The sequence below is a fragment of the Zingiber officinale genome, chromosome 5A, assembly GCF_018446385.1.
Source record: "Zingiber officinale cultivar Zhangliang chromosome 5A, Zo_v1.1, whole genome shotgun sequence".
NCBI classification, from domain to species: Eukaryota; Viridiplantae; Streptophyta; class Magnoliopsida; order Zingiberales; family Zingiberaceae; genus Zingiber; species Zingiber officinale.
In genome coordinates this window covers 110,841,296-110,865,412 of record NC_055994.1, presented here as the reverse complement: position 1 = coordinate 110,865,412, position 24,117 = coordinate 110,841,296, and positions in this window count along the sequence as shown.

Here is a 24,117-nt window from a genome sequence, read left to right as displayed (position 1 = left end):
TAGCATGATGCGGAAATAAAAATTACTAGTTATACCTTGTAGAAAAAAATCTCTTGATCTTCTATCGTATTCCTCTTCTAACCTCGGACGTTGTGTGGGCAACGATCTACCGAGATGAGAAACCACCAACCACCTTCTTCTCCTCCAAGCAAGGTTCGGCCACAAAGGAAGAACTTCACCAAAGAAGAAAACCAAAATACTAACCAAGCTCCAAGAGATGCTAGCTTTCTCTCCTTCTTCTTCTTCTTCTAAGTAGTATCCGGCCACCACAAGAACTCCAAGAGGGATGAAGTTTTCGGCCGCCACAAGAGGAAGAGAGGGAGAGGATGATGGCCGGCCACAACACCAAGGAAAAGAGGGAGAGAAAACAATAGAGGTTGTTCCGTGAAGCCACCCTCACCCCTTCTTTTATATTCCTTGGCCTAGGCAAATTAGGAAATTTAATTACAATAAAATTTCCTCAATTTCCTTGTCATGATTTAATTGAGAAAAAATAAAATAAAATTTCCCCAATTACAATCTCATGGCCGGCCACATCATTGGAGAACAAATTGGACAAGTTTTAATCAACAATTAAAACTTCCTAATGTGTTTCCGGAAATTTAAAAAAAATAAAATTTCTCTTTAAAAATCTCTACATGGTTAATAAAAAGAAATTTCCATAATTTTAATTTTACAATATGTGAATAATTTTTAAAGAGAAAATAAAATATCTCACCAATCTACAAATAAGGAAAGAGATCAAATCTCTTTCTTTAATCTTTGTAAATTTTACAAGAGAGATAATTTTAATTTAAATTCTCTTTAATAAATTATTTCTTCCACATAATAAAAATTAAAATTAAAATTCTTTTTAATTTATTTTGGCCGGCCCTACTAGCTTGGGTTCAAGCTAGGGCCGGCCACCCAATCTTATACCTAGGCCGGCCCTAGCTTGTTTCCCAAGCTAGCTTGGCCGGCCCCTATTGGGTGGGTATAGAAGGTGGGTATAGGTGGGTATAGAACTCTATAACTAAGAGGCTACGATAGGGACCGAGAGGAGGAATTGGTTTTGGTCTCCCGATAAAATTAAGCATCCCGTGTTCTCCCCGAACACACAACTTAATTTTATCAATGATAATTCATTCCACTAGAGAACTATCATGGAACTACCGCACCAATCCCAAATTACATTTTTGGGCTCCTTCTTATTATGAGTGTGTTAGTCTCCCTGTGTTTAAGATATCGAATGTCCACTAATTAAGTGAGTTACTGACAACTCATTTAATTAATATCTAAGTCCAAGAGTAGTACCACTTAACCTTATCGTCATGTCGGACTAAGTCCACCTGCAGGGTTTAACATGACAATCCTTATGAGCTCCTCTTGGGGACATTATCAACCTAGTATCTCTAGGACACAGTTTCCTTCTATAATCAACAACACACACTATAAATAATATCATTTCCCAACTTATCGGGCTTATTGATTCATCGAACTAAATCTCACCCATTGATAAATTAAAGAAATAAATATCAAATATATGTGCTTGTTATTATATCAGGATTAAGAGCACACACTTCCATAATAACCGAGGTCTTTGTTTCTTTATAAAGTCAGTATAAAAGAACCCTCAAATGGTCATACTCAATACACTCTAAGTGTACTAGTGTAATTATACATCCAAGATAAACTGATACCTAATTACACTACGACCTTCTAATGGTTTGTTCCTTTCCATTTTGGTCGTGAGCTACTGTTTATAATTTATAAGTTACTGATAACATTATCTTCTGCATGTGACACCACAAGCTATGTTATCTACAATATAAATTAATTAAACAACTACAAACAAATGTAGATAATTTGACCAAATGTGATTCTTTATTCAAGACAAATGTTTACAAAAGCTTAGGCTTTCAGTATACACTCCAACACCCACTACATGCAATTAGACCGTCCATCAAAACGCTCCTACAACCCATAATAATCATATATACACACTACATAGATATGCAGAATCAGCATATTTAATCCAATCAACCTGATATTCTTTATTCTACCTTCTAAGTTATCCAACTAGGTACATACAGTCAAAAAATTAAAGTACCCCCCAAGGAATAGGATACAACGATCCTCTATAGACTGACCAAGCCGACAATGGTATACGGCTAATTCAGTCTTTCCCCACGTCAGTACCAGCCATGTACTAAATGTGCTCAAGATATTAAACTAAGCACAAATAACCCAAAAATCCGCATCTCTATAAAATAGAGTATAACAATCCCCTATTGATCGAACCAACAAAACTATATCGGTAATCTGCTAACTGATCAAGATTACATTAATCCTCTACTAGCAGCTAAAGTATATCAATCCACGACTACTCAAGTCGACAAACGTAAATCAGTCTCCTACTGACCGATCTAACAAAAGTAAATCAATTATCTACTGAAGAAATTAACTAAGATAAAATGATATACTACTGGCTAAGTCAACATGAATATGTAGATACTACCCACTACACAGCTAATAACAGTAGAGGCTGGTATATGCCTCCATCTCCTAACCAACTAGTAGCAACAAAAGCTAAAACTACTAGTGGTATGATATGAAAAATCACCAGAAACTGTAACCCTTAATCTCTATCAAGGTCGATCATCATCAGTGGTTTACCTAATACATAAAATGTATGATATATCAACTAGACAGGTACTAGTAAAGAGTGCTAATACATGTCATAAACTGTAATAGTCAACAGTACATATACTATCAAAAATGTAGGATAACAGTATACCAACATACCTCCTATAGCTTGGAGATGTCCTGCTGCTGCCAGGTCCCAAAATCCGAAAAGTCACATCGAGAAGACCAAATCACAAAATCCGAAACACAGGGAAATAAGACTCGTAAGCCGATCTCTGATACCAAATAAATTGGTAGCAGATAAATCTCGAAAATCCAAAACACATAGCAAGTATCGTATACCTGCTCTGATACCACTAAATTGTCACGCCCCGAGGGAGTCTCTTTCCGAAGAAATTTCGGCAACACCTCCCCTGTACGGGTGACAATCTGAAGCACTTCTACAGACATAATATACCTCAGCCACATGCGGCTGGAATCATAACAATAAAAGAAAACAAACACCACGCAGTTAATATCAAATTCAGCCTCTGGCTGACACAACCACGCAGTTAAAAATAAAGCAGCCCACTCGGCTGTACCAAAACCAAAACACAACAAAAAACTGACAGAAACCAAATACAACCAAACACAAAACTGCTAGCCGGCTAGGCTTACACAACCAACAACATAACACCCGGAAACAAAATCAGAACACCAATCGAAATACAGAAATTTCATATACCAAGATAAAACAACAGAAAGGCAGCGATATGTCTTCTGATGTGACGTGGGGACCAACAGACAGGATGCTCCAAGCGACACCATAAATAACCTGGTACCTGAAAAGATAGTGTCCACGGGGGTGAGTTCAACAACTCAGCGAATACCAATAGACATGCCTAGTAAGATATATCTAACAGCAATAAACATGGAATACAGCTTACGAATAATATATAGGAAATATACAAAACTGATAAGTAACCAAGGAAGCTGTACTCACCAGGAACTTCTATCTTGATCTAAAGGGTCATCAAACCGACGCAGTATGTCTCCTGTATGCATGTCAAACAAATGCATCCACCAAAATGCAGCATATAAGTGCAGCAAACACAAACAAATAAAGGCAATCAATGCATGTGATGACCGTGCACTCTAACATCACTGCTCCTGAACAGTGACCGAGTGGACGGAATGTTGTCGGAGTACTCCTGTCCTGTGACCCCAAATCATAAATGGGGGAGCTCAATGCTCTCATCTCCCGGTACATGATGACGGGGAGGAAATCTCTACCGGCTACCACACTGAGTCACCTGACCAACGGAGCCAAACAGAGTCCACCATCTGCCGGCTACCACGCTGCTACACTAAATGCCAGCGGAGCCAAACAGAGCGGAACTGACTGCCGGCTACCACGCTGAGTCATATGACCAACGGAGCCAAACAGCAGAACCGTCACACACCTGCCTGATATACCACTAAACCATGAGTGGGGGTGTGTGCAGTACATGTAACTGGCGATGGGCTCAACTATAGTGGAGCCGACAATCGCACAGCATGCAATCATGATGCATGTCACTATGCATAGCAAAAATTGATCCACATAACCATATCCATATATACAAAATGGGTACTGTAAAAGCGATGGTCACACACCAAAATCTAGAGTACACAGGTCAGATAGAATATCAAAACATATGTCCCGAACATAACAAGTATGGTATATCCTGATCGGCATAGAAAAATCCATATATATATAATATGGGTACCACAGTATCAGTAGGTCAAATCCACGGATCCAGGATATACAGGTCCTCTCTGGTATAACAACCTAGATCCTAAACATATCCCCCTTCCATAACCTATGTACCAACAATATGCACAGATCAAAGAACAAGGTCTAGGTACACGAACCATATATGACAAACAAACAGAGGTACACAAGCCAGTCATGGCATAAAAATCTAAGTATCAGATAATCTAGATACACATGACTAAAACCAAAAAAATCCAGAACCTAGTCCTAACCTCAGTAAAACATGGTATGCCACTTACTCTAGAAACTAAAATACATAAGGTAATAAAGTACTCATGGCAATAAGATACTCATGGCAACAAATCATGTGATATAAGCACGAATACATCACAGGCGACAAACCTAACATGCTATGGATATCAAACAGTGACATACCAAACACAAACATGTTCATTGCTTGTAATTATAAAGTACTATGCATATCCAAAGACAATATCATAAATGATAAGTCAAGAGGTACCCGCCTCCAATATAGATCGAGCTAAACGACCTCTGTGTCGAAGTTCTCGTCCCGCGTCAAAGTCCTGTATCCATCACATATTTTACTTAGCTAATTACATATATAGCAAATAGCTCAATAAGATTCCCAACCCTATTTAGGGAACCCTAATCAACATACACAAGATCTACAACTAAGCAAAAATGTTAATTCATAGACCACATCAACTATAAAAAAAATGTATCAAGATCCCTACATCGTACCTCAAGCTCAACCGCTGTTGATCACAAAACAAGGTGAACTAGTTGCTACTGGAAACAAGGTATACCACAGCAAGACCTCCTTGCTAATGTCTTCCCCACAATGCACAAATGCTTGGCTGGAACTCTTCCTCACAGCCGTGATTTCTAATCCACAGTAGGAAAATCTTCACTTTCTGATCACCAACACCTTCAATCCGCGACCTAGACGCAAGGAAGGAGGAAGACCAGAATCCTCAGAGCCCTAACCATTTCACTCCGGTGGTCGGAGGACTAGGGCACAAGGAAGGCAGCCAAGTCGGATCTGGTGGTCGGCACGAGGGCTGTGGAGGGGCGGTGATGTCGGGCAGAAAAGGTGCGTCGGGGAGAGGAGGTCGTCGAGGATGGCTAGAGCAAATACGACGTCGGCTGTGCCAGGAGGTGTCAGCGTTAAGGCACAACACAGTAGACCCCAAACCAGCAACGAATCTAGGACACGGTTAAGAAAAGGATAGATCGGCGGCGGGGTCTCGAATGCCGGCACAGGTGCGTCGGTAGTGGATCGGCACCGCTCCGTTCACCTCTGGTGGTGGCAGTGCTTGGTGCGGCTCGGAAAAGAGAAGAAGAAGAGTCCGGCGCTAGGGATGAGGAGCGGCTCGGTCGGCGGTGGCTTTTTCTCGCCGGCGCTTGGGCAAGGACAGAGGAGAAGGAAGCCGCCGACACTAGGAGGTTAGGGCTCGGGATGAGTTCGGCGGAGGAGAAGAGAAATGGCACGCAGGGAGGTTTGGGGCACGCACGGGTTCGGCGGGGAGAGGAAGGAATTAAATAAAAAGAAAAAGAAAAAGAAAAAAAATAACTTTTCCTCACTTAAATGGGTAGCCTAAACAGGCTTTCCTGGGCCCCTTTTTATCCCTGTAAAGTCGCTCATACGAGCTCCGAAAATTTCCCGAAAAGTTTCTAAAAATTTCAGAAAATTCCCTTATCATTATTCGCCATTTTTCCGGTATTCTACATCAAACTTCACGAGGAGCCGTTGGAGTTGGATGATCAAGTCGAAATCAAATCCAAACTTCAGTCAAATCCAACAGAAAAGCCTACTGAATTAGGGGTTGCGCTCAAGATTAGTAATATTTATCAAAATATCTCTGCTAATAGTAGTTTAAAGAATATACATATTAATTTGGATATTTCTGAAAATATCTGTGAAAATAGTGTAGCTGACAATACTTGCAAAAATACCCCTAGGATATTTTCTGATAAAATAAATCTAATTAATTTAGAAAATTCAGAAAATCTGAAAATAATTAATAACCCTAAAAATTCAAATTTAAACCTAAACAAATATGAAAATTCAAATAATAATGATAAGGTCAATATTGTTCTAGATAAAATTAATAAATTGTTTAGTAATTTAGACAATATCAATCTGGAAAATCCTATCCAAACCCAAGATAATTTAATTAACAAAAATTTAAGTTTTAAAGATAAGACTTATCTAATAAATTCCACTAATTATATCAACTTAAAAGGTAAAGAAAATATAAGGATAAAATTAAATACTCTGATAAAATCAAAAATAAATTTAACAAACTTAAAATTAAATATTAAAGATAACATATTAAACAAAGATAATCTAGAAAATTCAAAATTAATAGTTAATAAAAGGTTAAAAGATAAACCTTTAAATAATTATAATTTAAACAATTTGATTAATTCAAATTTAAAAATTAATAAAAACTTAATCATTAACGATCATCTATTAAATAAAGACAATTCAATTAACGTAATAAAATTAAAATTGAAAGAAAATTCAAATATTAAATACACTCTTTTAAAGAAAGATAATTTGACCAATTTAATTAATTCAAAATTAAAAACTTAAATTTAAATTACAAATTAAACATTAAATCTTAACTAAAACTAAATTATACAAAAAAAAAATCTTAAAAGGAAAATCAATAATTTAGGGGGAGGCTCCAGAATAGTTGGCACCTCCAAAAATAATTTACTCGACAGGGCAACCGAAACCAATCTACCCAGCAGGGTAATTATGACTAGAGTAAAAGGGCAAGGTTTAACTTGACCAACGGTACTGGTGAAGTTTTGGATGATAGTATGTTAGGGAAGCTTAGTCTATGCATGTCTAGGAAGATATGACTTCAACCTGGTGCATTTGGCTAAGTGGAACTAATCGAAACTACCCTTTATGGATCCTAACTAGTTAGACCAAGGTTTTGTACTAAGTTCAGGAGATAAGACTATTTGGAAAATCTTGAAGGCAAAGTTACTCTAATGATATCCAGGTGACTCACCATAGCCCAGAAGTTTATCCAAAGAATACCTGTTTGTTGAACCCAAAGCTAAACCTGAATCTAACACAAAGTTAAATCAAATCCTAAAAAATTGAATCTAATTCATCTCACAAAATTATAGAATTCCCTGATTGAAAATCTAGATCGAAGATATGAGTAAGGTCTAAAAATTAAATTAAATCTAATCTAATTAAATCCAAGAAAAATTAAATTAAGTTAACTAAAACTAAATTAAATTAAATAAATTTAACTTAAAAAACTATTTTAAAAAATTATTTTAAATTTAAAATAAAATATTTGAAAAAATTATTTTAACATAAAAATTATTTTTTAACTTAAAAATTATTTTAACTTAAAAAAAATTAGTTTAACATAAAAAGTATTTTTTAACTTAAAAATTATTTTAAAAATTATTTCAACATAAAAAATTATTTTAAAAAATTATTTTAAAAATTATTCATTTTAAAAAAAATACTTTAAAGATTCATTTAAAAAAATCTTTAAAAATTTGTTTTAAAAATTCATTTAAAAATTATGTAAAAAAAATTATTTTAAAAATCTTCGACATATTATTTTAAAAATTATTTAAAATTCACTTTAAAAATCTTTTAAAATTCTTTTAAAAATTATGTAAAAAAATCATTTTAAAAATCATTCAAAAATTCTTTTAAAATGATTTTCAAAATCCTTTAAAAATTCTTTTTAAAATTATTTAAAAAATCATTTTAAAATTCTTTTAAAAATAATTTAAAAATCATTTTAAAACATCTTTTAAAAATTATTTAAAAAATCATTTTAAAAATCTTTTAAAACTTCTTTTAAAAATTATTTAAAAATCATTTTAAAAATCCTTTAAAAATTCTATTAAAAATTATTTTAAAAATTTTTTAAAAATTCTTACAAAAATGATTTAAAAATCAATTTAAAAAAATCTTTTAAACACTCTATTAAAAATTATTTAAAAAATCATTTTAAAAATCTTTTAAAACTTCTTTTAAAAATTATTTTAAAATAATTTTGAAAATCTTTTAAAAATAAATTAAAAATTATTTTAAAAGAATTTTAAAAATCTTTTAAAAAATCTTTAAAAAATTATTTTAAAATAATTTTTAAAATTCTTTTAAAAATTAATTAAAAATCACTTTAAAAATCTTTTTAAACTACTTTTAAAATTATGTAAAAAATAATTTTAAAAATAATTTAAAAATTATTTTAAAATCATTTTGAAAATATTTTCAAATTTTTTAAAAAATTATTTTAAAATTATTCTAATTTTTTTTAAAAAAATTTATTTTAAAATAATTTAAAAATCATTTTTAAAAAATTATTTTGAAACTTATTTTAAAATTTATTTTAAAAATTATTTTAAAAATCTTTTAAAAATTCATTTTAAAAATTTTCTTTAAAAATTTTCTCCAAAAATTCTTTAAAAAATTCATTTTAAAAATTCTTTAAGAAATTCATTTTAAAAATTCTTTAAAAAATTCATTTAAAAAAAAATTCTTTAAAAATTCATTTTATAAATTAATTTAAAAATTACCTTTAAAAAATTAATTTTAAAAATTCTTTAAAAAATTCATTAAAAAAAATCTTTTAAAAAAATTCTTTAAAAATCATTTTAAAAATTCTTTAAATTTTTTTCCCTTTTTAAAAAAAAATCTTTAAAAAATCATTTTAAAAATTATTTTTTAAAAATCCTTTTAAAAATTATTTTTTTAAAATTCTTTAAAAATCCTTTTAAAAATACATTTAAAAATCATTTTAAGAATCTTTTTAAAAAATCATTTTAAAAAAACCTTTAAAAAATTATTTTAAAAATCATTTTAAAAAAACTTTAATATTTTTTAAAACTTTTTTTTTTAAAAAAATCCTTTTTTAAAAAAATCATTTTAAAAATTCTTTTAAAAAAAAACTTTGAAGATTATTTTAAAACTAAGACACTTAAGTAAATTAAAACTTAACATTAAAATTTTAAAGTGAAAACTAATTTAATTAAAACTTAAAATTTAAACTTAATTTAAAATTTACAATTAAAATTAAACTTAAATCATTTTAAAAATTATAGTAAAAATCCTTTTTAACTTAAAAAAAAAGTTATTTTTAACTTATTTTAAAAATCTTTTATCTGAAAAATAATTTTTTTAAAAAAAGTTAGTTTTAAAAGTTATTTTAATTTAAAAAGCATTAAGTTTAATTTAAATTCAAATCACTTTAAAATATGTTAATCTAAATCTAAACCTTAATGACATTATTAACAAATAATTAAAATTTGATTAACTTAAAATTATAAACTTAATTAAATACTTAATAAGTAAATAATTGAAGAACTTCAAAAATTAACTGTAATATAAATTAGATTTGACCTTACATTAAACAGTTAATGAATACTTAATCTTAATTTAATTTAATAAATCTTAATGTTAACAGTAATCAAAATCTTAATTTCACTATAATTAAATCATTATTAATGATTGATTCAAATTGAACTTTAGCATTGTTTATAACTTTAATAAATTCTAAACTTAGCTAACCCTAATAAATTCAAAGGTAGTATCAAATTCAGAGGGAAAAATAAATTAAGAGAGAGTAATAAATAAATAAATAAATATATATATATATATATATATATATATATATATATATATATATATATCAAATCAGGGGGAGGTTCACATCTTTTTATATTTACTTAAAAAATTATTTCCTTAAGTTTTTTAATTTCTTAGATTTTTTTTAAATTTCTATTTAAAATTTCTTTAGAAAATCCTACCTAAATTTAAAAAAAAAAAGTATTTCTACTTTGAATATTTTTAGCAAATATTTTCAAAATTTTATGTCAAGTTCAGGGGGAGGAATTAATTAAATCTTTCCCTTTATTAAAAATATTTTAAAATTTGTGTTTGAAAAATGTTTTCTTAAAAATTTCTTAAACCTATTTTTGAAAACTAACTCTTATAAAATTAAGTTGTTTTTAAGAATTGGGTTTTACTTTTTATTAAAAATTGATTTTGAAAATTAGATTTAACTTAGTTTTGAAAATTGAATTTAAAAATCTAGTTCTAAAAATTTGATTTTACTTAATTTTGACAATTTGATTTGAAAGTTAAATTTTACAAAAATTAGTTTTAAAAATTGCTTTGTTATTGAAAATTATGGAAATTAGATTTTTCAAAACTTTAGTTTAAGTTGACAAACTAAGTTTCTCAAAATCGTTTTCCTTAATTTTGAAAATTGAATATTTTCAAAAGTGTTTTCAACCTGAAGACTTATTTTTAAAAAATAGGTTCACATAGCAAAACTTTTCTAAGTCAAAACTTAGCTATTTTGGAAAAGTTATTAAAAATTACTCTTTTTAAGAAACTTAGCTATTTTGAAAAGGATAAGAAATACTTTTTAAAGCAAAATTTCTAATTATTCAACTCCCCTGAGTCAATCTGATTTGTGTTTGCATTCTTTTTGTAATATTTTTACATTTATGATTATTTAATCCATGTTTATGTTTGATGAATGTCAACGGGAAAGGGTTAAGTGGTTAAGTTAGCTAAAACAAATTTAAAATAAAAACTAACTTAAAAACCTGTTAATACTTGTCTTACTTGCATTTTACACTAACTTAACCAAATTGTCATTCCATCAAAAAGGGGGAGATTGTTGGTGCGGTTAGTACTAATGGTCTAACACAGGTTTTGATGAATGACAAAATAAGTTAAGTTAGTTTTGCTGTTGATCTAACACTCTGACCAAGTGTGTAGGAGAAGTCTAGATAGGTCTACAGGGTGACTAGATGTCTGGCACGAAGTCCAGCTAGGTCGACGGGTCGACCAGATAGCTGGCACGAAGTCTAAACGGGTCAACGGGCTGACCGGGTGTTTGGCACGAAGTCTAGCTAGGTCGACGAGCTGATCGGATAGCTGGCACGAAGTCCAGACGGGTCGAAGGGCTGACCTAACGTCTTGCAGGTAAGTAAAGGTACGTCATTAGAGGGGAGTGACTGTGATGACGCATTCCCGGAAGGGAACTTAGGCGTCGATCCGACTTAGAACCATTTCGGAACTCTAAGTCGAGATCTTGACTAGATTCCGGTCTCGGAGAGATGGAATCTAATTAATACTCTTTCTGTTAAACTATGAACTGTGCTAATAATCTGTTTTGTAGGAGATATAAGTGCCTCGGACTAATGTTTTCTTGCAGGAAGGAAGCTGTTGGAAATCAAGGTCCGGGAGCTCGAAGGCAAAGTTTTATCCCCAACGTCACTGTGCCACGTGGAGTTCGCAGGTTGGCTCGGCTATGTCACTTCAGGGTGCCCCGAAGGGTTGTGGGCACCCCGAACCTCCTATATAAGGAGGGTCAAGGCTGGAGCCAGAACATCAACTTAAAAACTGAAGAACTACTCTCCTGTGCTCTTGCGACGTTGAAGCTTCTCCGACAACGTGTTCTTTCGTTTATTTTTATTATTGTTGGTACTTTATTTCTTTTAGCATTTCCTATACTTTCAATTTGTAAAAAGTTATTCGAATTGCTAGTGGATTGTCCAACGAAAGCACCCTTGTGTGCGGGCCTTGGAGTAGGAGTCAACAAAGGCTCCGAACCAAGTAAATCGACTTTGTTAGTCGTGCTCTCTCTTTTTGTTTTCCGTTCCGTACTCGTACTCGAAAATTTTTAATTCGATATTCACCCCCCCCCCCCCCCTCTATCGACTTTCATGATCCAACAAAAGTTTTATCCTTTGGCCTCACTGGAGGCACCTTCCAACCCTATGGAAGGCGCCTTCAGCCTACGGATAAGTTTTTCCAGGATCTATAAAAAGACCTCTTGACCTAGAAAAGAGGTAACACCTTCTGTATTCAGTTTCCTAATTATTTCTGAGCTTTCACTGTGTGTAAAAGACTTCTTCACCTTCAGCGAAGGAGATTCATAGTGAGCTTTCATCTGCCTTGGATTAACAACCATCTAGGTTGTAACCAAGTAAATAGTGGCTTTTTACTCATTTCTTTTAAGTTGTTAATTCTATTTTAATTGCTTTATTAATCTGAGTTGAAAGTTGAGAAAGGTGTTTTATTTTAGTTTTCCAGGCAACTCAACCCTGTTGGTGCAGCGGAGACCGGCAAGAGGGGGGTGAATTGCTGAAAAAATAAAATGAAACTGGTTACAACCAAGGAGGTTGTTAATCCAGGGCGATGAAAAGCTCTACTAGCAGAATCTCCTTTACTGTAGGCGGAGAAGCCTTTTTACACTTAGAATGCTCACTTAGTTGCTAGGAATTGCTTACAGATTGATTGCTTGAGTTCTTGTTGAATTCCTAGCTCCAGGGGCCTTTTTATAGCTCCTGGAAAGTCTATCTCGAGGGTCCAAGGCGCCTCCAACAAGGTTTAAGGCGCCTCCAACTCGATCTGCGGATAAAACTTTATCCGCAGCGCAAACGGTCAAACTGGACTGCTCAAGGCGCCTTAAACAATCATTCAAGGCACCTTCAATGTGTTCAAGGCGCCTTCAATGTGTTTAAGGCGCCTTCAAGGTTACTGCTACAGTAATTTCAGCCTCTTTTGTCTTCTTTTCTTCTCCTCTTTAGCTTCCGACGCTCCGTTCTTTTGGGTGATTGCGGTCAACCGGAATAGGGCTCACCCGAACCCAATTCCCGGCCTTCTCCTCGAGCAGCCTTCCGTCCCGGCTTAACGTCCCTCGAATGCTGCGCACGCTCTTCACGCCCACCGGAGTACTCTTCCGCAGCTCTCTCATCCTTCGGACGCACCGAGCCCGTCGACTCCCTTCCCGTGTCGTCCTTCTCGCTAGCTGCGTCTTCCGCTCAACTTCCTGTGCTCCTAAGCTCCTGCACACTCAGACACAGGGATCAAACACAACAGGACCTAACCAACTTGGTTGATCACATCAAAACTACCACGGGGTCCAACAATCTCCCCCTTTTTGATGTGCATCAACCCAAGTTCAAGTTAGGGTTAAAATAGACATAAATAGTAATTTTAAAGAAAAATTACTAAACTAACATATTTAAGCATAATTTTTGCAATTAGTAAAATTGTAACACTTTTTATAAATAATAACAGAAATTTCAAAATTTTCTAACTCCCCTAAACTTGTATTTTTCTCTCCCCTTTGATCACAGCAAAAATGGGGTTAAAAAAATAACCTAAGTTAAGTGAAATGTATAGAATTTAAAAAATTCTAATTCAAAACGAATTTTTCCAAAAAAAAAATTTCTAAGTCAAATTTTGAATTTTCAAAAAAAATTCTAAGTCAATATGAAAAAAATTTCTAAGTCAAATTTTGAATTTTAAAAAATTCTAAGTCAATAAAAAAATTTCTAAGTCAAATTTCAATTTTGAATTTTCACAATCTGACTTTTTAGAATTTTAAAAAGATTTAAGAACTTTTAAAGCATTATTTAATTCTAGTTTAATGCTTTTTCAGAAAGTTAATTAAACATTTTTTTTTCAATATTTTAGCTTCCAGGTCGTGGCGAGGCACTAGGCCTTCTTGGTTATTAGAGCAACAACCACTTCCTTAGACAAAGCTTCCATAAAGAATTTCAATATTTAATTTTCTCACTGTAAGCTTTTAATTTTTGAAAAATTAATTAAGCACAGATTTTGGAACCCAATAGAGGTTCCTACCTGCAGATACTTAGGGGGTACATAGTTTTTGGGTATCCTTCTAAGCTGGCCCTGATGGTTTCTAATATACCAATTCAATTTTCCATAAACTTTAATTTTTGAATTTGGAAATCTATTTAAACATGTACTATTTCTTAATTTCTCAATTTCTAATTTTAGATTTTTATTTTCATATTTCAAATTTTTATTTTCTTTTTCTAATTGATCTAATTCTTTAGACAAAGCTTTAATAAACTCAAAAGACTGTTTAGAGTTTAGGGCGCGTACCTTACTTACCTCATCTTGCGATGCTCCCCCTTCATCATTGCTTTCTGATGTTCCTCCCCCTTCATCTATGCTCATTTCTGAGCTAGACGTTTCTTCTAGCTGATGGTTGGCCATCAGTGCTAGTCCCGAGAATTCTTCGATGTCTGACTCGGAGGATGATGAATCTGACCAAGTAGCCTTCAGGTTCTTGTTCTTGGAGGATTCTGGTTTCTTGCTTTTTGATTTTTCCCTTTCTTTCTCCTTTCTCTTTAATTTCGGGCAGTCATCCTTGATGTGCCCTTCTTCGTTGCAGTTGTAGCAGCGAACCGTCCTTTTTCTTTGTTGATGCCTCTTTTTCTGCGGTCTAAATTTATTAGAATTAAAAAACTTATTGAACCGTTTTACCAGTAGTGCTGCTTCGGATTCATCGCCCGAGGCTTCGGAGTCAGAACCGATTACTTTTGCCTTTAGAGCTATGTTCTGACCGGTCTTCTCTACTCCATTTGGCTCTGAAACTCGAGATTCGTGAAGTTCAAAAGTGGAAAATAATTGTTCTAAAGTACTTACCTCGAGGTCCTTAGAGATGTAGTACGCATCTACTAAGGAGGCCCACTCTGGAGTTCTCGGGAAGGCATTGAGCGCGTATAGAATAGAATCCCAGTTGGTTACCTCTTCTCCAAAGTTCGTTAGTTGCGTTATCAGCTCCTTGATTATCGCTTGGAGTTGCGCTACCTTCTCGCCTTGGTTCATCCGGAGGTTCGTCAACTGGTTCCGGAGGATGTCGCGCCTCGCTAGCTTCGCTTCGGAGGTACCTTCGTGAAGCTCCAGGAATTTTTCCCAGAGATCTTTCGCGGAGTCATAGCTTCCGATCCGATTTACCTCCTGAGGCGGCAGAACGCTGAGTAGGTGGAACTCAGCCTTTCCGTTGGCGACGAAATCTGCTTGCTCCTTTTTGCTCCACGTGTTTTCTTCTTTGTCTTTAGGAGCTGCAAAACCATATTTCATAGTAATTAAAATATCAAAGTCTGTTTTAAAAAATACCTCCATTTTGCGCTTCCATGTTGCGAAGTCTCCGTCGAACTTCGGGGGATGGATGTTCGCTCCGGCCATCGTTTTGATCGTAGTGCTTCAGTTGGCGGTTAGTCCTTCTGAGGCAACCTGGCTCTGATACCACTTGTTGGTGCAGCGGAGACCGGCAAGAGGGGGGTGAATTGCTGAAAAAATAAAATGAAACTGGTTACAACCAAGGAGGTTGTTAATCCAGGGCGATGAAAAGCTCTACTAGCAGAATCTCCTTTACTGTAGGCGGAGAAGCCTTTTTACACTTAGAATGCTCACTTAGTTGCTAGGAATTCCTTACAGATTGATTGCTTGAGTTCTTGTTGAATTCCTAGCTCCAGGGGCCTTTTTATAGCTCCTGGAAAGTCTATCTCGAGGGTCCAAGGCGCCTCCAACAAGGTTTAAGGCGCCTCCAACTCGATCTGCGGATAAAACTTTATCCGCAGCGCAAACGGTCAAACTGGACTGCTCAAGGCGCCTTAAACAATCATTCAAGGCGCCTTCAATGTGTTCAAGGCGCCTTCAATGTGTTTAAGGCGCCTTCAAGGTTACTGCTACAGTAATTTCTGCTACAGTAATTTCAGCCTCTTTTGTCTTCTTTTCTTCTCCTCTTTAGCTTCTGAAGCTCCGTTCTTTTGGGTGATTGCGACCAACCGGAATAGGGCTCACCCGAACCCAATTCCCGGCCTTCTCCTCGAGCAGCCTTCCGTCCCGGCTTAACGTCCCTCGAACGCCGCGCACGCTCTTCACGCCCACCGGAGTACTCTTCCGCAGCTCTCTCGTCCTTCGGACGCACCGAGCCTGTCGGCTCCCTTCCCGTGTCGTCCTTCTCGCTAGCTGCGTCTTCCGCTCGACTTCCTGTGTTCCTAAGCTCCTGCACACTCAGACACAGGGATCAAACACAGCAGGACCTAACCAACTTGGTTGATCACATCAAAACTACTACGGGGTCCAACAAACCCTCTCCAGCCGGCCTACCCGGTCCAACACTAATTCCTCTGCGAATGATTCATCCCAAGTCATCTTGAGGTCTTTCTTCTTCTTGAGATTTAGACAGCTGATCTTGTAGTGCCCCTTCTTGTTACATCCAAAGAATGTGATGTTTGACTTGTTGTGGGGTTAGAGGTGGAGTTGATCTTCTGCAAGTCCTTTTTGGTGATATTCTTCTTTCTTCTAGTGAACATCTTCCTTACCAGGTTCACCAGGTATTCTTCATCGTATGAGTCTTGGTCAGACTCAACTTTAAGATCTGGTTTAGTTCTGGACTTTTCTTTTAATGTTCCTGCAATAAAAGCAACACATTTCTCAAGTTTGGCGTTAGTCTATTCGTGTACTTCTAATTCACAAAAAAGTTCATCTAATTTTAACTTGGTTAAGTTCCTCGAAATATTATAGGCATCCACGATGGATGCCCACAGTGCATTTTGAGGAAATGCGTTTAGAACATACCTTATAAGATCCCAGTTCTCCATTTGGTGATCGATTGTGTGAAGTCCGTTGAGGGTATCTTTTATCCTCGCATGCAGCTGACCAGCAGTCTCACTTTCCTATATTTTTCTATTAAATAATTTATTTAAATATAGACCTCTTTTCATTAACCTTGCATCGTTGGTTCCCTCATGTAGTTCTATGAGCTTGTCCCATTCTCCTTGGCATTTTCGTGTGGGCTGATACGTTTCAGCTCCTCCTTTGTTAACCCGCACTGAATTGTGTTGAGGGCCTTGAAATCAATCTAGACCTTCTTCTTCATTTCTGAATTCCAATTTTCTGGATCCATTGGAGTTTTGACGTTATTAATTGGTGCCTTGTACCCTTTGGTGATGCTGAACCATTGGTCGAAGTCAGTTTTCATATACACCTCCATATGCTTTTTCTAGTATGGGAAATCATCCCCATTGAAGACTGGGGCACGAATGGTGATGTACCTTTCATTTTGGGTCATTTAGAACTGTAGATAGAAAACTGAAGAAAGGTACCAAAACTTGGTCTTGGATTAGCAGAATTTGAGAAGAAGAATAAGAAATTTCGATGAACTCGAGTGGTGTTGTACCAACTTCGAGTTAACAATTGAATGAAAAATTATTATTTGAAAGGGTAAGTTCTACCAATTCAAATTGATTACGAAAAACTAAAATTCGAAAATAAAATAAAACAATTCCCCCTAGCTTGATTGATGGTTGCACCAATTCAGAGCAAAACCTGCTCTGATACCACTTGTTGGATCGATACACATGTGAGAGGGGGGTGAATGACATGGTTTATAAAAAGTTATTTTATTATTTAAATAAAAAACACAAGTACATGAAATGGAAAAATAAAGAAATCAAATGACAAATAAGAAAACTAAAATAGACACGGTATGTTTACTTGGTTTGGAGCCTTCAGCGACTCCTACTTCAAGACGCAGGTCTCGTAGACCTATTGATGGATAATCCATTAAAATACCTATTCCGGTACTTCTGAAAAAGGGAATCGAGTACACAAAAAGAGGGAATAAGTGCAACACCCTGCACTTGTCCTTTTACAAGTAGTAAAATGTACAAATTACAAATCGTTACCCAATTCCTTGGAAGATTGTCAACTTAGGCCCAGTGTCAGTCAGCTCCTTGGTAGCAGTCGGGCATAGAAGCATTGTAACAATGTCACAGCAAGAAGCCAAAGCAGTTGGGATCTCAAATGGATGCACAGAAGATTGTATAGATGTTGTTGAATGAAGCTTGGTCGAGATTGCCTTAAATGAGGCATGGAAGGTGCCTTCCATAGGTGTTGAAGGAGTCTCCTATGAGAGAAATTTTATCCCAACTTTGTTGTGCCTTATCTGCGCAGAGATCCAAATTTTATGCCTTAGAAGGTACCTTCAAGCCATTGAAGGCACCTTCCATGAACAGTGCGAAAGCGCCTTTCAATGCTTGAAGGCGCCTTCGAGTACTATTCATCCGAAGGCTTGTTGCTTTTTTTACCTTTCAAGTTGTGTTACCAAAAGTAAAACATCTAACCTGCAAAATAAAGTTAGCACAGTGAAAATAAGTAGTAATTAGCTCATGTCCTCCTAGAACCAGGAACTTAGGGGTGGCAAATTTTGACCCGACACGAAAACACGACCCGAACCGAACACGAAAAAATCAGGTTAGGGTTGGGTAGTTTCGGGTTCGGGTCGAAATCGGGTCGACCCATTTGACCCAATTAATAAACAGGTCGGGTTCGGGTCAACCTGAAATGACCCGATTACAACCCGCGAACCCGTTTATAAATAATTATAAATTTAAACTAAAATTACAAATTTAAAAAAATAAAAACCCTAAACATAGAGATATGTTATGCTATTGATTGCAATGTTGCTATGACTTATCATTTATGATATGAATTTTCAATTTGTGTAGATAAATGTTATTTTTAATTTTTAATTAAATATACAAATTTTATTTAATGAATTCAGGTCATATTCGGGTCAAACGGGTCAAACAGGTTAAACGGGTCAAACGGGTTGGGTTCGGGTCGGGTTCGGGTCAAGTGCAAATAAACAGATCAGGTTCAGGTTGAATATTTTGACCCGAATTAATAATCAGGTCGGGTTCAGATTGTCATTTGCTAACCCGCCAACCTGCCAACCCGAACATGTCAACCCGAACCCGAACCGAATTGCCACCCCTACAGGAACTAGTCAAGGTCTCAGATTAGGGATCCAAAATGAACCTAACCTAGACTGATGTCTACTGTCCCTTAACCGGGATGCGTCATCGCAAAGTTACTCTCCTCCAGGACTTACCTTAACTTATCATCTTGCATTCGGTTGACTAGTCTTCTAACCCACCAGGTTTTCATGCCAGTTTTTCGATCCGCAGACCCAACTAGACTTATGTTGGTTGTCCGGTCCCATGGACCCAATCAGACTTTCTTCCATATATTCGGTCGGGCCATTGACCTATCTGGACTTCGCACCAGCTATCCAGTCCTACGGACCTAGCTGGATTTTAGCCTGGTGTCTAGTCCTTTAGACTCGTCAATTCCTAGACACTCGATAAAGTAATTAGATCATGAAATAGCTAACTTAACTCACTTGTCATTCATCAAAACCTGAGTTAGACTGTTAGTACAAACTGCACCAACAGATAAGACTCCTTATGAATTATGGTTTGGAAAAAAACTAAATTTGTTTTACATTAAGATATGGGATTGTGATGTTCATGTGAAGAATGAAAATTCTAATAAGTTTGCAGCAAGATCCATAAAATGTATATTTGTAAGTTATCCCAAAGCAACAATGGGATACTATTTTTATCTCCCAAGTGAGCATAAAGTTATTGTTGCTCGATATGCTATTTTCTTGGAAAAAGAGTCTATTTCTAAAGAAAATAGTAGGGGTAAAGTAAGTCTTGAAGAAATTCCAAACTCTACAAATAGGTTGGAAGAAGAACAGTTGAACGATGAGACAGTGCCACAAGTACATGTGTCTCCTTTATCCGAGACTGCTCAAAAACATGAAATCAACATAAGTCTATACTCCAACCAAATATGGGAATTGGTTGAAGTGCCAATTGGGGTAAAATCCATAGGATGCAAGTGGATCTTCAAGAAAAATATTGACATGGATGAGAACATAAGTACTTATAAAACAAGGTTTATGGTAAAGGGCTTCAATCAACATCAAGTAACTGACTATGATGAAACATTTTTGCCCGTTACAATGCTTAAGTTCATTAGAATTTTGGAGGAGATAAGGAATTGGTAGTTAGAGGATATATTGATGCCTAATTTTAGATAGATCAGTATGATCTGAAATCACAGCAAGGTTATGTGGTTTGTTTGAATGGTGCAACTATTTGCTTAAGGAGTTCCAAGTAAGAGATAGTTGTTGATTCAACATTTGAGTCCAAGTACATAGCATCTTCAGAGGCAACAAAGGAAGCTGTGTGGATCAAAAATTTCATAGTGGAGCTTGAAGTGGTTCCTAGCATTGTTGATCCAGTTATACTATACTATGCCAATAATGTGGCCATAGAATAGGCAAAGGAGCCAAGGTCTCACCAATGATCTAAGCATGTGCTGAGGAAGTATCACTTCCTCAAAGATATTTTTTAGATAGGTAATGTGTTGGTTAACAGAGTAGATACCATCAAGAATATCGTAGACCCACTCACAAAGGTCTTATTTCTGTAGAAACATAAGACCCATGTGAGGAGCCTAGGACTGAGAGTCTATAGTATTTAGCAATAGTATAAGTGAGAGATTGTTAGTGTGTGCACTTATGTGCCAAGACATTTTTATGAATTTATGAATAATTATTTCATAAAGGTAAGTATTTATTGTTAATTATTTGCATTTCTATATATATATATATATAATTAATGATAAAGTCCCATAGGTTAATGATTATATTAATCTAAAAAATAATCCTTGATCAGATAGATACATGGAGGATACATAGATATCTAGATCAATGCTAAGTATGACTAAGTCGAGATAGATCGAGGGATGGATATCCAAGTTATACTTGAAGGTGCCTTGAGTTTAAAGGTACACTAGACATAACCCGCTTAAGAGGAGACCATATATTAAGCATCATTGATCATTCCTCTTATGAACGAGTGTAACTGATCTTTTTACTTGTGACTATCATTTATTCTATGCGCGGAGTTATATACAGATTTTGATTAATACAGTAAATACTATCATTGGTTATATATTTTGACGTCATTAAAAGCAATCTTTAATCAGATTGTGATTAATACAGTAGTTTAGTGTATGGCAAAGCGTAGAGAGAATATTATGTTGGTTGCTACTCGGAAAACCTAGAGGTTCCACTGTACAAAAATTTTGTACAAAGGTCTGAACCTTTTCCTAGCTACCATGTGTTCTTTTAAATTAAATTTTGGATCGCCTGCGGAACTTAACACGTTTGATCCAAAACTTAATATATTCGTTCTTTTAGGTTTTGACTTGGGTCTCCTGCGGAACTTAACACGTTCGACCCAAATCACCTTAAGTTATTAATTTCATTAAATATTAATTTCCATAATTGGTTCCCAGTACTGACGTGGCGAGGCACATGGCCTTCTTGGATATGGGAGCAACCACCACCGACTAGACAAAACCTTTTATAGAAAGGTAATATTTAATTTCCTAAAATAACTTTAGGTTAACCGAAAAGAACAATCAAATCACAAGGAAAAGAAAAAACAAAAGAACACAACATCGAAAAACATATTCGAAATTCTAGAATCGTAAGCCTCTTGTATTTGGTATTATTTCCAAAAATAACTAGTATGATGCGGAAACAAAAAATACTAGTTATACCTTTTAGAAAGACCTCTTGATCTTCTACCGTATTCCTCTTCTAACCTCGGACGTTGTGTGGGCAACGATCTTCCGAGATGAGAACCACCAAGCACCTTCTTCTTCCTTGTAAGTTTCGGCCATCAAAACTTCTTCTATGATGAAGAGGTTCGGCCACCACCACCATGCTCCAAGGGATGCTAGAAACGAGGCTTGCTTTCTCTCCTTCTTCTCCTTCCTTGATCCGGCCACTAACAAAAGCTCCACCAAGAGATAAGTTTCGGCCAACAAGAGGAGAGGAGAGAAATAGGGCCGGCCACACCAAAGAAGAAAAGAGAGGAAGAAAAAGAATAGAGTTGTTCACCATGAAGCCTCCTCTATCCCCTCTTTTATAATCCTTGGTCTTGGCAAATAAGGAAAAATTAATAAAACCTTCCTTAATTCTTTTGCCATGAAAAAGAAAAATTAATTAATTAAAAATTAATTTCCTTTTCCAACTTATTTGGTCGACCACCTACAATCCACAAATCAAGGAAAGTTTTAATTAAACAAAAATTAAAACTTCCTAATTTGTTTCTAGAAATTTATAAAAATTTCTCCAATAATTTTATCCCTTCATGATTGGTTAATAAAAAGGAAATTTTATAAATTAAAATTTTTCTTTTAAACATGTGGATAAAAAGAAAGTTATCTCTAAAAATTAAAATCTCTTTTAATCTACAAATAAGGAAAGATATCAAATCTTTTCTTAATCTTTTGTAGAAACTTATAAAAGAGAATATTTAATTTTAAACTCTCTTTTAAATTATTATCATGGTTAAAAAGGAAAGTTTTTCTTAAAAATAAAATCTCCTTTCAATCTACAAATAAGGAAAGATTTCAAATCTTTTCTTAATCTTTTGTAGAAAGCTTTTAAAAGGAAAGATTTAATTTTTAAACTCTCTTTTAAAACTATGATATCCACATAAGAAATAATTTTAATAAAAAATCCTTTTTAATATGATGTGGTCGGCCACCTAAGCTTGGGCTCCAAGCTATTGGCCGGCCACCTTAAGGCCAACCTTTAGGCTTGGCCGGCCCTAAGCTTGAGCTTCAAGCTTAGCTTGGCCGACCCCTATTGGTTGGGTAAGAAGGTGGGTATGTGGTGGGTATAAATCTCTATATACAAGAGGCTACGATAGGGACCGAGAGGAGGAATTGGTTTTGGTCTCCCGATAAAATTAAGCATCCCGTGCTCGCCCCGAACACACAACTTAATTTTATCAATAATAATTCATTCCACTAGAGAACTATTATTAAACTACCGCACCAATCCCAAATTACATTTTGGGCTCCTTCTTATCATGAGTGTATTAGTCTCCCTGTATTTAAGATATCGAATGTCCACTAATTAAGTGAGTTACTGACAACTCATTTAATTAATATCTTAGTCCAAGAGTAGTACCACTCAACCTTATCATCATGTCGGACTATGTCCACCTGCAGGGTTTAACATGACAATCCTTATGAGCTCCTCTTGAGGACATTATCAACCTAGTATCTCTAGGACACAGTTTCCTTCTATAATCAACAACACACACTATAAGTGATACCATTTCCCAACTTATCGGGCTTATTGATTCATCGAACTAAATCTCACCCATTGATAAATTAAAGAAATAAATATCAAATATATGTTCTTGTTATTATATTAGGATTAAGAGCACACACTTCCATAATAACCGAGGTCTTTGTTTCTTTATAAAATCAGTATAAAAGAAACGACCTCAAATGGTCCTACTCAATACACTCTAAGTGTACTAGTGTAATTATACAGTCAAGATAAACTGATATCTAATTACACTACGACCTTCTAATGGTTTGTTCCTTTCCATTTTGGTCGTGAGCTACTGTTTATAATTTATAAGGTACTGATAACATGATCCTCTGTGTGTGACACCACACACCATGTTATCTACAATATAAATTAATTGAACAACTACATTTATCATAAATGTAGACATTTGACCAATGTGATTCTTATTACTAGATAAATGTTTATACCAAAAGCTAGGCTTTTAGTATACACCCTAACATATTATTGAGTCAATAGAGGATTCATTGCTGTCTTGGATTAGGGTTTAGCATCCTGGTCGCCTGATAGAGATATTAGTGACTCAAAATCTATGGTCATGGGAGAAATGATTTATCATTCAAGAGGAGTCTATTATATCTTAGAAATCAAGTAAAGCAGTTAATTTAGTGATGATGCATAATGTATTGAATTAATGGGGATGTTGGCTAAATAAAGAGATTGAATTACATAGTTATTGATTCTTTGTGGTTTATAGTTTATAACTAATATTTTATCATGTTGGATAACTAAAAATTGTTGCTAGACAGTTACCTTAGTCTATGTATAGATTTATATTACCTTCGTGTATAGAACCTAGATGGTTGCACGCATAGCACATAGGCATGAATATTATCTATAATTGATTATTTTAGTGGATACTAAAAT